The sequence below is a fragment of the Mixophyes fleayi genome, chromosome 6 (genome assembly GCF_038048845.1).
Source record: "Mixophyes fleayi isolate aMixFle1 chromosome 6, aMixFle1.hap1, whole genome shotgun sequence".
In the NCBI taxonomy this organism is placed as follows: domain Eukaryota; kingdom Metazoa; phylum Chordata; class Amphibia; order Anura; family Limnodynastidae; genus Mixophyes; species Mixophyes fleayi.
In genome coordinates this window covers 135,341,468-135,355,986 of record NC_134407.1, presented here as the reverse complement: position 1 = coordinate 135,355,986, position 14,519 = coordinate 135,341,468, and positions in this window count along the sequence as shown.

Sequence of the window (14,519 nt, the reverse complement as noted above, 5' to 3'; positions counted from 1 at the left end):
AAATTTGTAGTCTCTACAGTCAGCTCATCATCTAAATCCAAAACAGGCTAGGTGGTCACTCTTTTTCTCTTGATTTAACTTTGAGCTTACCTCGCAACCTGGTACTCAAAATACTAAAGTCAATGCCCTCTCTAGGGGCTTGAGTCATTAAGGGATGTATGTCCCCTTTTTGTGTTTATCGTACGCAATAGTATTGTGCGCATACCTAGAAAATGAACGGCCGTTCGGGCACGAACACAGAACCTTCACGTTTGTGAACACAATCACCACCTACGACGGCCTGCGATTTTGGGACGTGAAAAGGGCGGTGATGGGGCATGGTGCCATAGTCAATTTACAATTAAGGCGTTCCTGTGTAGGGACGTCAAAGTCAGACTTGGGCGAACGTATGCAATCACATGGTTTTCGCCGTATAGTATGAACCTGCTCGGGTCTAGTTTATCTGTCAGTGCTAAACCACAAGCATACACAATTAGGCTTCCGGATCGCCATGTGATCGTGACGTGTGTTCCCAATCACCTGCATACTCTCTGCCAATTAAACAGTGCTATTAAGCTCTTATTACAGCATGTGCCCTGTATGCTGCTATGACTGCATTTACTGGTATGTTTGCTTGATGTGTTTCAAGGTATTACCAAGGTTTTTTTGGTTTGTACTCTTTCAAGTGTCTGTTTAATGGTAGCCTATTGCTTATCATTTTAATACTTTTTCTTTACCTCTGAGACAAATGTATGTGCTCTTTTTATTTTCCATACTTGGTTTCATGTTATTGTTTCCTTGTTTTTGCTTTGTTTCTTAGCCTACTTATGGAGCTGTTTACAAGCTTTGTTATGTTTTTTTTCTGTTCTTTAGCTTTCCATAGCCTATTGCTGGACATTTGACACAAACGATCACCTTCCATTTTGAGGTAAGCAAAATGGCCCTAGGTGTTCAGACTCGCATATCATATAAGGAGAAGGAATAATTTATTTTCCCCCCTGAGACATATGTAATTGTTTGTTTTTTGCTTGTACTTGCTTTGTTTAATGCCTAGTCATGTGGCACAATGGCAAATTGTGTTCTCTGTTTTATTTATAAATAATTTTTTCTCTTTTCTTCAGCGCCATTATGAGTTTGGCCAACACACTTGTAGGTGTGAGTATATTGTAAATCTTTCCTGTGCAAACAGGAGTGACATTTCCAAAATGATGAGGCAATGTATTTTTTGTAACATCCTTCTCTCTCAAATATAGCGTTTCTTAGAAATGGCTGAGGGATATGTGGCAGCGCAGGAGGACAACCAGCATTGACACCTCCAAAACTAGCTACTAATCGATCGTCGCCAGCCCAGGGAGCGTGTCTTCAGGCCACGTGTCAGCCTTTTTGGGATGTCTGATGCTGAGGTGGTTCGTCGTTATCGGCTCCCGCCTCGTGTCATCCTGGACACCCTGCACATTGTGTAGAGTGACCTGGAGTCAATGCGCAACATCCTGACAACAATACCACTATTGACCAAACTGTTTGCGGTATTGTACTTTTGCGTTACAGGGTCTTTTCAGACCACTGTGGGAGTCGCGGCAGGGATATCCCAGAAGTCCTTCAGTCGTGTGCTGAAGGCTGCTCTGTGGGCGTTCCTATCGTGGCTCAGGCAATTCATTCATATGCTACTCGATGAGGTGTCCCTTGTGCAGATCAAACGGCAGTTTGTCACCATAGCCAGTTTTCCGCACATCATAGGGGCAGTAGATGGTACTAATGTAGCCTTTGTCCCCTTGGGTGGGAATGCTGTGATTTATTTGAATCGCAAGCAATTTCACTCGATAAACGTCCAGGCTATATGTGATGCATCTCTCCAGATTCGTGACCTGGTAGCTATGTGGCCAGGGAGTACACATGACTCATTTTCCTTCCGGCAATCGGGGATGTGGCAAAGATTGCAACAGAGGCAAGGGGGTGCAAGGCCGAATGGTGACACATGGCTATTAGGTACTAGGTTTTTTCTTTTTAACCTAAATAAACGTCATATATATAGTACTTTAAAGTGTTAATAATCATGTCTTAAGTTTTATAGCTAAGTAGACATATTACAATGGTGCATTGCAATATCTTTCCCAGTTGCATTCAATTGTGATGTTTAACTTAAAATACTACCTGGACAGCTCCCCATATAAAAAGCTTTCCAAAAAATTTACCCTTGGTTCAAAATAAATTGAGTATATTATGTCAGCTTCTCTGAAGTAATATCTGCGTTATTTCTAATTTGTACATCTGCCACTATTTGTCATCCAACATGTTGCCTGTGTTCTTGAAGGAGCTACAATTATGTCACTCATATTTGTCCCCTTTGTCCTTCTTGTCACCCCTTCTAGGAGATAATGTGTACCCTTTTTGACCTTGGATCCTCACTCCTCTTTTGAACCCATGCACGGAGCAGGAGGTCGCATACAACTCGGCACATACAGCCACTAGATTGGTTGTGGAACGGGCATTTGCTCATTTAAAGGCCAGATTCTGTTGCCTAGATCAGTCTGGTGGTGCTCTAATGTATGTGCCAACCACTGTGTGTGACATTATTGCTCTTTGTGTGGTGTTCCATAACATCGACATTAGGAGTGGGGTTCCTTGGGTGGAAGAAACTGAGGTTCCTGGCCAGGAGGTGTTAGATGCTGACCCCAGCCCTCCTGAATTGGTTTATGCTGTCTACTTTAAAGAATATGTCCTGGACACCTACTTTTCTTGTAAGTTTGTTTTTAACTAAAGAAAACATACATAACTAAGTATATCATTATATATTTTATTTACAATGTAAGGAAAATAATTTAAAAAAAACTCGACTTTGATTTGCGTGGCCTCATTGGTGGAACAATAGTTGCTGCTGTTCTTGGATGAGTCTGGCTTCGAGTAACCCATGACGTGAAAGGCAACAGTGGGGAGAAAGCAGAGGCCAGTGGAGCAGCAGAGACTGGGTGTGCAGCAGCCATTGATTGTGTGGAATGGGGTGCATGGGTGGCACGAGGTGCATGGGTGGCAGAGATGGCAGAAGGGGTAGATGGCAGAGATGGCAGGAGGGGCAGAGATGGCAGGGGGGCAGGTAATTGAGAATTGTATGATGGATTGTAATGGGTATATGGTTCATTGTCCAAATATTGGTTTCTTTGGTAATCGTGTTGCATTTGGGGTCTTGCACTATAAACAATAGGACCTTGAGAGGGGAGTGGTTCAGTATGTGAACACTGGTGCGCATAATATGGTCTCCTTGTGGAAGGATAACCAGGTGGGGTGCAATATAGTTGATAGATGGGACTGAGAGATGGAGAGAAATAAGTAGGAGAAGATTCCTGGGAAATGTGTGCTGAAGGATTGTTGGTGATATAGATAGAAATAAGGTCAGTGAGATGTGTAAGGGTATTGTTTATTGCAGTTAGGTTTAGGTCCAAAGTGTTCTCTATACAGGTGAGGGTTGTGGAAATATCTGTGGTGTTGGACTGAATAGTGGTATTAGTCTCCAGAACACTGTGATAGCAGGCGTGCAGTGATTCCCGTTCACTGACTTCTGCTTCCTTAGTCATCTGATGCTCTTCCACATCACGTGCCTCTTCCAGCTCATCCTCAGAATTGTCTCCAGCTGTATTGACACCTACAATGAATGACAAATTGAACAACAAAAGTTAATACCGTGTCATGTCCCATTCTGTAACGATACATTAGCAATACAATTCTTTACTTTTCTGTGTGTGGTGGCTAAAATGTAGCTTATTTTCTTCTCACTATATCTAACTGCAAATATGTTTGAGTTTAGTATTTGCTACTTAAAAAGCAATTACATTTTTTACATATATATATATATATACATACACCTGGGGCTGTGATAGGCTCCATGACGGGTGGGTTATGTCCAGTGTAAATGTGGCCCACACCTTGCACCATCTCCGCCTCCAAACAGGCCATTGTACTGGTCTCCAGTGAAGTGAGTTCTAGTTAGGTCGGGAGACCATCGCCTGTCCTTTGAGCATGCCTCCTGTGCTCTGTCAGTTTGTCCTTAAGGCAAAGCTTAAATTCTTGCCACCTGTGTGCAAAATAGACACATTAGAAGGATGAAATTATCCCCAAAACCTTGACACATTTTATATAAGAACAAAGAGCTAATTGTTTCATGATTCCATATTTACCTTTTTTGACCTCATTCATCTTGCGTCTTATTGGAGCCATGGCATTGACCTCATTTGTTATTTCTTCCCATATTCTGGTTTTCGATCCAGTCGAGAGCTGACACAGAGTGGAGTGGAGCCTATCAACAGCCAATTCCACCAAAATGTTGATTTTGGCATTAGTGAAATTTGGCTGGCCTTTTTTTTTAGCCCGCAACAGAGGATGATCCAGAAGGCTGACTTGTCTTTTGTTCAGACATCTCTACAAAATCAAATAAAATAAGTTTAGTCCATCACTTCATAAAAAGGCGCACACCTCAGGCAATTTTACTTACCTCAAAATGAATAGTGATTGTTTGTGTCAAATGTCCAGCAATAGGCAATGGAAAGCTAAAGAACAGAAAGGAAAGGCAAATTATTCCTTCTCCTTATATGCTATGTAAGCCTGCACACCTAGTCCTCAACCACCCTCTTAACCTCAGTACATTACCCTATTACCACCTGTTATACAACTACCCCTTGATCACCATTGTTGTGTGACAGGATCATTTAGCTTATGAGTCACTTTTACCTTTGCAGTCTGGCTGGACCGACTGCAAATGTAGACTTAACCTCATGTGTCAAACTCCCATTGTCCAATAGATTGTAAGCTTGCAAACAGGGCCTTCTCACCTCTGTCTGTTTTACCCAGTTTGTTTATTAGTTTACTATGTTTGTCCCCAATTGTAAAACGCTACGGAATATGTTGGCGCTATATAAATAAATAAATGATGATGATGATAGGGCCATTTTACTTACCTCAAAATCAACAGGTCAGATACTATTCCTAACAGCAAGAATTTGTCAGCCATGTATAAATTGTGAGGGCCGGCTATCGAATGCAGTATTTGTTTTATAGTGGATACCAGTGTGTTCTCTTGCATAGGCGCCAGCACGCTAGGACCACCCATTGGCAGGAAGGTTCATTTAATTGACAGGTGAGTCAGCCATCTTACTAATGGTTCCGTGCATGACGTGCAGACGCACCGAAGTGCACTGAGAACCAATAGCTATGCAGGATATTAATGTGTCTCACTTTTCTGACAACATGCGTGCAGCTAGTTTCTCGCGTACAGAACTGTGGGTCCTGACTGCAACACTCGACTGTTGCTTTAAACCCGCAGGTCGTAATGTCAGTAACTTAGACAAAGTGAATGCATATCAAGCCGTTCACAGGCATCTGCGCATACAATTGGGCAGTAGGCGCTCCATTTTACTATTGCAGCACAGATGGAGCGATCTGGGGAGAAGGCAGCCCAACCTCGTTGAGGGCACAAATACATGCTCATAAGTAGAACCAAAACACAGTATAATATAACAAAACATCGACACATGATTGCAAAGGCCTCTTTTGTGTTCATTGCCAACTCATTATCATATCATACATTAAGTATTATATGCCATTATATACTTTCTTGGGCTTATTATGCTTCATTTAATGCATATTATTTGTGAAAATATTTAGGGTCCCATGGCCAGTATTACTGATTGTTTCAAACGTTAACCATTTCATTTATGGAACATGGCTGCTATTTCCCATTGAAAGCTCCCACTTTCTGAATGTTTGTGTATGTTGGAGAAAATAAAAAAATTAAACAAATATAACATATCCTACTTTTCAACAGGATGCCAAAGCTGCTTCTGCGACCACCGCCACCACCACCACCACCACCACCACCGCAAAAATGAACAAGAGGAGGTGGACCAACAGGAGGCTCCAGGAGTTGTCCAGGAGTAGCCGGCAGTGGGACAGGAACAGGCACAGGAGGAGGAGTCAGTGGTGGGAGAAGACCACCTTTCTATCTCCCCAGTGCTCTTCCAGAGCCACCCTGAACCCTGTCAGCAGCCACAGGTGCTGGTGGAAGAAAGTAAGTACAGGGAAATTTTCATATAGTGTTTTTTTTTTAACGAGATAGACGTTGACATGAACAACAGTAGAGGCCATCCTACTCCCCACTCCCCCCACTCCCAGTCCGCCCGCCCCCCACAAGACAAGAGTCTTGTGTGCAGCTGGCTGTCTTGAATAATTCAGCCTAGAGGGTGAGCCTCTGCTTGGCAACATTTACAATGAAAATTGAAAAAAAAATTAGACACAAAATAATACTATATACTTCTCATCAGGGCCGGATTTACCGCTAGGCAACCTAGGCACCTGCCTAGGACTTAGCGGCTCTCGGGGGCCCAGCTGGGGAGGACAGGAGCAATTATTTTAAAAAAAAATTGGGGGGTGCCGCGAGTCAGGGGAGGGGGGGGGGGGGTCGGGTGCCGTGAGTCGGAGGAGAGGGGGGGCTCGGGTGCCGTGAGTCGGAGGAGAGGGGGTCGGGTGCCGCGAGTTGGGGGAGGAGCCACACGGGGCTAGTGTGGTGGCTGGTCTCCTCCCTCTCTGTCATGCAATTAGCCATCAAGACTGATAAAAGCTTAAGATAAAGGAGACCAGAAAGTGGTCTGGTACATTTCTCTGGCAGATGCAAATTGATGCTTCAAGACTATAACCCGTTGAGAAACAAAATTGTCAATATATAGGGTTTTGTTTACACTGTGCAGGAGTCACGGATTGCCTAAAACCAGGGAAACTTCAGCATATAAGTGAATTGGTCTATTTTCCAAAATGTTATATGTTGATACTTTCAGTTTAGATTTTCTTCCAAGTCTTGTTTTGCCTTTCTGGATTGTGGGGCTTTTGGCTATTGTGTGGCCTGCTCTGTGTCACATGGGACGTGCACCACATGACAGGTGCCGTCCCATGTGTGAAATGGATGAAGACTCCAGTCCACAGCTCCTTGATGGAAAAAGGTACGTTGGGGGAGGGGGAGGGCAGTATATTAAGTGTGTGTGTGTGTGTGTGTGTGTGGCCACTGTGTCCATGTATTATGTGTGTGAGGGGCCACTGCGTGTATTATGTGTGTGTGAGGGGCCACTGCGTGTATTATGTGTGTGTGAGGGGCCACTGCATGCGTGTATTGTGTGTGTGTGTGAGGGGCCACTGCGTGCGTGTATTGTGTGTGTGTGAGGGGCCACTGCGTGCGGGTATTGTGTGTGTGTGTGTGAGGGGCCACTGTGTGTGCGTGTATTGTGTGTGTGTGTGTGAGGGGCCACTGTGTGTGCGTGTATTGTGTGTGTGTGTGCGAGGGGCCACTGTGTGTGCGTGTATTGTGTATGTGTGTGTGAGGGGCCACTGTGCGTGCGTATATTATGTGTGTGTGTGTGTGTGTGAGGGGCCACTGCGTGCGTGTATTATGTGTGTGTGAGGGGCCACTGCGTGCATGTATTATGTGTGTGTGTGAGGGGCCACTGTGTGCGGGTATTGTGTGTGTGTGTGAGGGGCCACTGTGTGCGGGTATTGTGTGTGTGTGTGTGTGTGTGTGTGTGTGTGAGGGGCCACTGTGTGTGTATTGTGTGTGTGTGTGTGTGAGGGGCCACTGTGTGTGCGTGTATTATGTGTGTGTGAGGGTCCACTGCGTGCTTGTATTGTGTGTGTGTGTGTGTGTGTGAGTGGCCACTGCGTGCGTGTATTGTGTGTGTGTGTGTGTGTGTGAGGGGCCACTGTGTGTGCATGTATTATGTGTGTGTGAGGGGCCACTGTGTGTGCGTGTATTATGTGTGTGTGAGGGGCCACTGTGTGTGCGTGTATTATGTGTGTGTGAGGGGCCACTGTGTGTGCGTGCATTATGTGTGTGTGAGGGGCCACTGCGTGCATGTATTATGTGTGTGTGAGGGGCCACTGCGTGCATGTATTATGTGTGTGTGAGGGGCCACTGTATGTGTGAAGGGGAAGGGGGGGCCCAAACCGATATCTTGCCTAGGGCCCCATGAGGTGTAAATCCGGATCTGCTTCTCATTGCTACTTATTACTACTGTGTTCAGCATAATACAAAACATTTGACCTGTTTTGTAGTAACACCCCATTTCTGCACTATACTGAGCTTGACAAATGCATTCCCATATGTACAGGAACCTAGACCTAGCATTTCAGCACATGAATGTATTTCGTAATACATTTATTATGTATTTACTAAATTTTGGCCTTTCTTTATTGCAGCTGATGAGGAGTTGATGGGAACAACAAGACCACACAGCCAAAGACTGCTGAATGAACTCAAAATAGAAGAAAAAAAAATACCAAAAATATAAAAAAAAGCCAAAAAAACCAAAAAGCAAAAAATAAAATTTCTCAAACAATTAATAACTAAGTTTTATTGATTGTTAAAATGTTATTATTGTTATGATTAGTATATGTTAATTAAAATTGTTAGTTTTGTTAGAAAAGCTAGTGTGTGCTTTGATTTACATATTATTTTATCATGATTAATTTACGTAAAGCAGTGGGTTAAAAGGCAATGGGGAAGAGACCATGTACAGTATAATAGAGGCACTCCTCGTATTAATGCCAGGCTTAGTGGCAAAGTTTGCCAATTGTAGAAACAACAACCACGTATTCATGGGTGGCAGGGCAATAGGCATGCTGACACTCACAGAAACCATTGCTGGTATAGGTGAACAAAGCAGCATAACCACGAGAAACTTATTTTAATGTTCGTTACAACCACCACTGTATAACAAACAAGGGTAGTCAGTAAAATACACAAATCAACATTTGAGAGATATACCGACAATGCTCCTATGGCATTCGAAAGCGTAGCATTCTCTGCCGCAGGTACAGCAGAAAAATGCCATACGGACGAACGTCTTATTTTTTTATGATGTGGACGGGCATCAGCAAATACAGTTGGAACAGTTGCACCCAAAGTCAATAAGATGCGTATGCAACGATACGCGTCTTGCTGACTTGGTACCTCCGCAACTGCTAGGTACATGCTTCATTGCACTTACATGCGCTGCGCTCAGTATGCGTGCCTTAATGACTCAGGCCCTAGATCTTTTGATTCAGATTATGATGAGGAATCTAATTAACCCAAATTCATTCTGGATTCAGCTTGCATTATGGGTAACACTACTATCGCACACAAAGAACTTCCACAGGAGAAGACCCTTGTTGTGTCCGTATTAAGACCTATGCTATAACAGTGGGTAGAATGATTCTCTTAAATAACCCATTTTTGTGCGCCTCAAGAGTTTACCTTCCACTTCATCTCTAGCCAATTTGTTAAAGAGATCTTTAGCTTCATGGATGCCCAGAAGAGTTTATTTCAGACCGAGATACACAATTTACATCTAAGTTTTGGTGAGCTTTATGCAAAAATATGGTTATAAAGCTCAAATTCTCTTCAGCCCAACACCCTCATACCAGTGGGCAAACTGGGAGAGTAAACCAAGTTTGTGAGAAATACATTAGGATGCATGTCTTCACTAATTAGCTGGGTGAAGTTGTTGCCATGGGCAGAGTTTGCTTATAATTTTCATACCCATTGTAGTGCCGCTAGGTCCCCTTTTTTTACACTTTATGGGTATCATTCATGTCCATCAATACTGTATTCCCTCCCGGCACCCAAAGTTCCTGCAGCAAGCTGTGATTTACACAAATGTGTAAATATTTGGGCTCAAGTCAGGAAGGAATTGGAAAAAACTCTGAGACAGTATAAGGTAGCTGCTGATAAGAACAGGCGTGCGGCACCATATTTACCTCCTGGAGACAGAAGATGGTTATTTTTATCGACAAGTAATCAGACTTAGCGTACCTTCCATGAAATGTGTGTCTACATTCATAGAACTCTTTAAGATGCTCCAAAAAATAAATCCAGTAGCATATAAGCTGGATTTACCTGTAGCTTTGATGATACCCAATTAATGTCATGTTTTGCTGTTGAAACTATTATTTGTCAATAGATATTCATCTTCTTGTCATCTTGTCATCCTCCCCTTCAGTAATTGTTCAGCCACATGAGGAATATGATGTTAATCACATGCTGGATTCTTGCATCTCTAGGAGATTCTTGAAGTTTTTTGTAGATTGAAAAGGCTATGATCCTGAGGATTGCTCCTGAGTTAGGCGGCTGTTATACAGGAGAGTAGAAACAGTCGGCAGAGTTCAGCAGTGCAGGCAGAATAAATAGTAAGTGTTGACAACAGCAAGTACCATTAAGAAGTGGAACATAAATTTAAAGTTCAATGGAATCCAGGTATGCAACCTATGAAGAGGCACAGGCTACCTCAGGTATGTAGAATAATTCAGCAGTAGTCAGCGGTGCGTGCAGAGCAGGCAGCGTACATTGGTCACAACAATTACCACGAATGAGTGGAACAGGAGAACAGAGATCAGCGGAATCCAGATATGCAGCAATGATGAGCCACAGCTTACCGCAGAGATGTGGAACGAGTCAGCAGTAGTCAGCGGTGCATGCAGAGTAGCTAGCGGGCCTTGATCACAGCGATTACCACGAATGAGTGGAACAGGTGAGCAAAGATCAGCGGAATCCAGATATGCAACGAACGATGAGCCACTGTGTCACGGTTCAAATACAAAGTGCAGCTCAGGAGCCAGGAATGAGGTGAAAACACATAAAGTTTATTGCTGGAATAACAATCTGATGGTGTAATACTGAATATACAGGAAAATACAGGAATAAATACCGGGTAGATGGCTGATGTAGGAAAGTGGTAATATGGAGAGCTCCCAGATAGCAGGTAAGCAGTGATATGGAGAGATCCAGGCAGTATGAAACCACAAGCACAGCAGAGGGTAGGAACAACAGGATGGGACAACAATAACCATCAATGACTACTGGGAGAGACAGGTTTAAGAAGGGACAGGTGCAAGAAATAATTACAGGGCAGGTTAACCCCTGATACAACCAAGTCAAGTGATCAGAGGTACTGCTGCAACATATAAATTTAACACAAATATTGCACAGTTCAAAACAAACAGGGGCTGCAGGATGCAAGCAGCATTCAAAAGGGAGATGTTGCAAAGCAGACGGAGGCAGACCGTGACACACTGCTTACCACAGGGATATGGAACGATTCAGCAGTAGTCAGTGGTGCATGCAGAGTAGCTAGCGGGCATTGATCACAGCAATTACCATGAATGAGTGGAACAGGTGAGCAGAGATCAGCAGAATCCAGATATGCAGCAAATGAGCCACAGCTTACCACAGGGATGTGGAAAGAATCAGCAGTAGTCAGCGATGCATGTAGAGCAGGTAGCGGCATAGATAGTAACGGGAAGAGGCAGCTGAACCAGGTCTGGTGTAGACTTGAAGAACCAGCAATGAATAGGTGAAAGGAGGACCCTTATAAAGAAAGATTGACCAATAACAGGACTGACTAAAAACACAGGTGAACTAATCACAGGTGTAAACCATGGCTGACAGCCTGTACCAAGAAGAGGTTTAAAGTGAAAGTCAGTGTTTTGAGGCTTGGGTGGAGATACCCGGGGAGCGGAGCTTGACACTTATATATCATCATCATCATCATTTATTTATTTTTATAGCGCCAACATATTCCGTAGCGCTTTACAATTGGGGACAAACATAATAAACAAACTGGGTAAAACGGACAAAGGTGAGAAGGCCCTGTTCGCAAGCTTACAATCTATGGGATATCAGAATCTTGGGTAAAGACTGGAATGCATGCTGTCAATCCATCAGGCTGAGCTGCAAAACTACCACAAGTGTCAATCTCAGAGGACAGTTTGCCATAGCCAGGGAATAATTTTGCAATGGTCCTGTACAAAATGCCAGAGAAGCAGGTGTAGCAGAGAGTTAAAAAGAGAATCTCCAGTTGCATTAAACATAAGCATACTGTCTACACTAAAGAAACTTTCCTCGTACTAACGTAATGTAAGGACATCCTCATTATCATTGTTTAGTGTATTTTGTAAATAATCCACATTTAGAGACTGTTACTGCTCCTCTTAAGCCTATTTAGGTTGTTACATTGCTATTACTGGCTTGCATTCATCAAAATTGGAGTATAATTCTGACCCAGAATATACATTCTTCATTTTGTGTTAGCTCCATCTTGTTAATATGACCCCTATTTAATTACTTTGATTCAGTGTGTAAGTTCATTCATTATTATTTTATTGCATTAAAGGAGTCACTAACGCAGGACGTAAAAAAACAAGAAGTATCGACATTATACAATATGGTTTAGCTAACTCTAGTGTTCTGAAAAAGACAGATTGATTAGATTTAAGAGCTACATTAATGAGAAAATAAGGAAAAAGTGAGCTGACTCTTATGAGCCGCAGCGGGACGTCACTTCTGGTATTCGGCCCAACTGTTTCCAGGGCACTGGCCGGATGCTGAATTGACAGCTCTCGCCCCGCAACACAGGGCAGCCGGGCGGGCGCACCACCAAGCCTGCGGGCTAATTAACAGGACATTAATTAATTGTTACTGCCTGAGGGTGATTACAGGGCAAAGCTCTAATTGTCTACCTCCAGTAAGGCAGAGAGGGATTAGCCTCCCTGCCGGTTATAGCGGGGATTCTTTCTGTTGCTGACCTGCTCGTGTTCTAATCCTGTTTGGACCTCCTGTTGTGACCCTATTGCTTGTCTCTGGATTCTGCTTTTGCGCTGGTGACCCTGACCTTTTTTTTTCCGTGTTATTTGACTATTCTACTTGCTTGTGATCCCTAACCTTGGCTTATGTCTGACCATCCGTTACTATCTACTCAGCCTCCTCTGGCCCTGCCGCTGTGGTGTTGTTAACAAATTTGCACTATGCAAAGAGATAAGTCCTGGGGGCATTCGAGTACCTATGAGCACAGAAAGCTCTATAGGCGAAGACCTCTTCCATCAGTTCTGTATGTTTGTTATCAGATCGGCAGCCTAACACTGACCCAAACAGCAGGTGCATTGAGGCCCCTATTAGTTAGAGTCGGATAGGCTTAGGATTTATTTTTTTATATTAATTTTGTTGCTCTTTAATTTACTGCATGATAAAAAAATTGCTGGACTTTTGTCTCTACTACTGTTACTCTATTACCAAGTGCCACTATCTATACACACTGCAATAGGAATTATTCATAAGTATTTTTTCAAAGTGCTTTTTCATGTAATCTGCTGCTAGTTGGACCACTTAAATACCTATCTATTCCATTTCAGTGCTCTTAACTACTTCCGACCATAATGGCAAAGGTTTGATTTTTATACTGTCCATATACCATATACAACTTTCATAGTATTGTTATTATCTTTAATTTATAAGACACCACAAGGATTCTGCAGTGCCATACATATGGAAGGGGTAAGAACATACAACAACATTACAAAATTACACAAGTACATACAGATAAGAACAATGGGAACACATAAGCATAATAAATGCATAGATACAATTAACAGAAAAAAATTTCATGGCATACAAAAACAATTCAGCAGAAGACAAAACAGTGACAGACAGGAAGTAGAGGGCTTACACTTCGTATAGAGCTTACACTCTATAGGAAGAGAATAATGAGAGACAAAAGTAGCAAATGGGAACAATAGACATAGTGAGGTTCACTATGGTGCAGATGTCTGCAAAATACTGAGACCATAATAAAGAGAGGCCTAGATGTGGCCAAGATGGTGCAGTAGCCTAAGTGTTACAGGAACTGTAGGGTCCAGATAGCACAGAGGATTATTTGGGCAGCATCTAGGATAGTGCAGAGACCAAGAAGGTGCAGGGGTGATGATGTTATCTGGACCTTGCTCAGCTGGCATATGTAATAACTTAAAGTGACAGATAGAAATGAATGAAAAATAGCATGTGCCTCTCACACATAAGTGCTTTAGCTGAGCTGAAGCACTCTTAAACAGTGTCTTGTAACAAGGATACAGTGTTTCCCATTCATCTGTAACAATGAGAACTACTGTGTGCTTAAAAAAACATGTATCAAAATTTTGCACTGATTATTAGGCAGGAAACGAAAAGAAAAGTGCACAACAAATGTATTTTTTCTCAAAATGAAAAAAATATATAGAAAAAAAGCTAGAAATATTAGAGAAATTCAATTATATAAAGTGTATATCTGCAGCTGCCGTTATAGAGTGTTGCCAACAACTCCTATGTTCTTTTAAAATCAAATAGAAATGGCTCATCAGTATGATATGTGGATTCTGGCTGCAATCTGTACTGTCTTTGATTATATCTTCTAAAAAAATCTTATATTCAGTTGTGTATGAGCTGAAATGATGACTCAGCACCTCTTCTTTTTTTATGCATTTTAAATTCATTCTCTGTACATAGTCTATACGAAACACATAAAAGCATAATGTAGTAATTTCCATATCACTATCCACAATTCCTAGACACAGGGATTTTAATATAAATTATGTCCTTTGCAGGAAAATTTGTCCTGTCTGGCGACCTTGAGAGTTGAATGTTTACAAATATACATATATAAATATATGTATATATATGTATTGTAACAAAAGGAGGCATTTAGCTGGCAATATGCAGAGAAAGC